The sequence below is a fragment of the Ornithorhynchus anatinus genome, chromosome 17, assembly GCF_004115215.2.
Source record: "Ornithorhynchus anatinus isolate Pmale09 chromosome 17, mOrnAna1.pri.v4, whole genome shotgun sequence".
Classification (NCBI taxonomy): domain Eukaryota; kingdom Metazoa; phylum Chordata; class Mammalia; order Monotremata; family Ornithorhynchidae; genus Ornithorhynchus; species Ornithorhynchus anatinus.
Window position 1 is genome coordinate 14227354 of NC_041744.1, and position 2758 is coordinate 14230111.

The 2758-nt window shown below is 52.0% G+C and overlaps 1 non-coding gene across 1 annotated transcript; it reads right to left on the reverse strand.

Moving 5' to 3' along the window:
• Positions 1–2028: 2028 nt before the first annotated feature.
• Positions 2029–2166, reverse strand: LOC114818123. The gene has a single exon (XR_003765944.1). It is a non-coding gene; the product is annotated as a small nucleolar RNA SNORA7 (small nucleolar RNA).
• Between the last annotated feature and the right edge of the window lie 592 nt (positions 2167–2758).

Below are 2758 nucleotides of genomic sequence, written 5' to 3' on the forward strand. Positions count from 1 at the left end.
ATTTGAGCCTAACGTGGGTCAGGGACTCTGTCCAACCTGATTAACTTGTATCTGCCCCAACGCTTGGAGTAGTGCTTGGCACATAGTAAGCACCTAATTACTACCATTATTATTAGGAGCCACACCATTACAAACCACCACCCACTGCCTGCCTGCCTGCCACTGATATAGCCCACTTGTCCCATCACACTGTGCCATTCCAATTTGAGCCTTAATAATAATAATGTTGGTATTTGCTAAGCGCTCACTATGTGCCGAGCACCGTTCTGAGCGCTGGGGTAGACGCAGGGGAATCAGGTTGTCCCACGTGGGGCTCACGGTCTTAATCCCCGTTTTACAGACGAGGTAACCGAGGCACCGAGAAGTTAAGTGACTCGCCCAAAGTCACACAGCTGACAAGTGGCAGAGCCGGGGTTCGAACCCATGACCTCCGACTCCAAAGCCCCGGCTTTTTCCAGTGAGCCACGCTGCTTCTCTAGTGTGCTTTTCTTCTACGGTATTTTTTAAGCGCTTACTATGTGTCAAACACTGTTTGAAGCACTGGGGTAGATACAAATTAATCATGTTGGGCAAAATCCCCGTCCCACAAGGGACTTAAAGTCTAAGCAGGAGGGAGAACATGTAGTGAATCCCCATTTCACAGTCGAGGAAACCGAGGTACAGAGAGGTTCATTGGTTCATTCATTCAGTAGTATTTATTGAGCGCTTACTATGTGCGGAGCACTGTACTAAGCGCTTGGAGTGTACAATTCGGCAACCGATACAGACCATCCCCGCCCAGTGACGGGCTCCCAGTCTAAGCGGGGGAGACGGACGGACATGGTAATTTGTTAAGGCACTGTAATAGTAATAATGTAAGTGACTTGCCCCAAATCACGCAGAGAACAATTGTCAGAGCCGGGATTAGATCCCCGTCCTCTGACTCCCGGGCCCGCGCTCTTTCTACTAATAATAATAACTGTGGTATTTGTTAAGCACTTAGTACAGTGCCTGGCACATAGTAAGAGCTTAACAAATACTGCATTAATTATTATTATTATTACTTTGTGCCTAACTACTGTGCCGCCTCCCTCTTCCCCCCCCCCCCCCCCCCAGCTTGTCCAATGTCCTCTAACCCTCTCAGGGACTTCTCGGTCCATTCATCCTGCCCAGCCAAGGTTTGTTGTGATGCCTGTTTCTTTGATGCTGGGAGACTGAATACATTTAAGGACTCGATTGTTTATAATCCTGTCCTGTCATCTGATGTTAAGTATGGTACATAAGCCACGCAGATGAAATGGCTCAAAGAGCTGGACGTGATGTCACTGGTAGGTTCGGTTCGGGAGGAGGGAGAGAGTGTGTCTGTTGATAGTTAAATTTATATATAAGGAAGATTTTTGAAAGTTAAAATACTTACAATAGTCCCTCTGACACATGTGCAAGCGCTACTTGTTTCAGATGTAACGCTGTTGGGAAATTAGGGAATGTTCTTCCGACAAAGTGCATCTGTCTGGACAGACAGAGAAGCGGCAGGGCCTAGTGGTTAGATCATGGGCCTGGGAGTCAGAAGGACCTGGATTCTAATCCCGGCTCTGTCACTTGTCCACGTATGACCTCGGGTATGTCAGGCAGCGACTTAATCACTTAGTACGGTGCTCAGCACACAGTAGGCGCTCGATAAATACTAACTGCCGCCTGAGCTAGGGCGTATCATTTAACTTCTCCGGGCCTCGGTTTCCTCTCCCGTAAACTGGGGACGCTGGACCGCGAGCCCCAAGTGGGACAGGGACCGTGTCTGACCTCGGATCTCGGATCTTGGATCCTTGTCTCGTCTTGTGCTGTCAAGTCGTCTCCGACCCGCAGCGGCCCCATGGACGCATCTCTCCCAGAACGCCCCACCTCCACCTGCAGTCGTTCTGGTAGTGGATCCGTAGAGCTTTCTTGGTAAGACTGCGGAAGTGGTTTTCCACTGCCGCCTTCCAGGCAGTAGACTTGAGTCTCCACCCTCGACTCTCCCGTGCCGCTGCTGCCCGGCACGGGTGAGTTTTGACTCGTAACAGATGGCCTTCCACTCGCTAGCCACTGCCCAAGCTAGGAACGGAACGGATAGGCCTCTGCTTGACTCTCCCTCCTGTAGTCGAGACTGGCGGAGGACTGGAAACTCTCCAGGTGCGACCCTGAGAGGGGAAGTTGGATCCACCCGAGGGCTAACGGGCAAGAAGGGGTTCTAGGAGAGGGCGAAAGGGCGTCCGGTTGAGCCCTGGGGTGGAGGGGGTCCCCCCATCCTCAGACCCCATGGGCTCCCTCACGGCGGAACTGGACTCCCTTCCCCGGCAGAGCGGCCCCGGGGCCGATCCGGCCTGGCCGCGTCGCACCTCCCGCACGCTCCCGAGGCTGAAACGTACAATTTGTCCTGCAATTAGGGTGGATGCACCGCTCCGTACAGGCGTGACGCTCCTATTAATGCCACCGGGAGCCACGCGCGCGGCCGAGCGGGAGAATGGACCCCATGGTGCTTAATGTGGCCTAATCTCGCTCCGTGTTGGGGAAAATGAAAATGAGAAACAGCCCAGATAGTGTGGTTTAAAAATTAGCATCTGTGCCTGTGCGGGAAGCTGCGCCCGCAAATTTCCATACAGATTTATCCCGGGCACAGCACGCGGCCAAAATATGTAATTACACGAGAGGCTGGAGGACGCGGGAGGCCCCGTTCTGGTTTGCTGTATAAATAATTCGCCTTTAAAAAAAATTATAAATATGGATTTTAATGAGAACGACT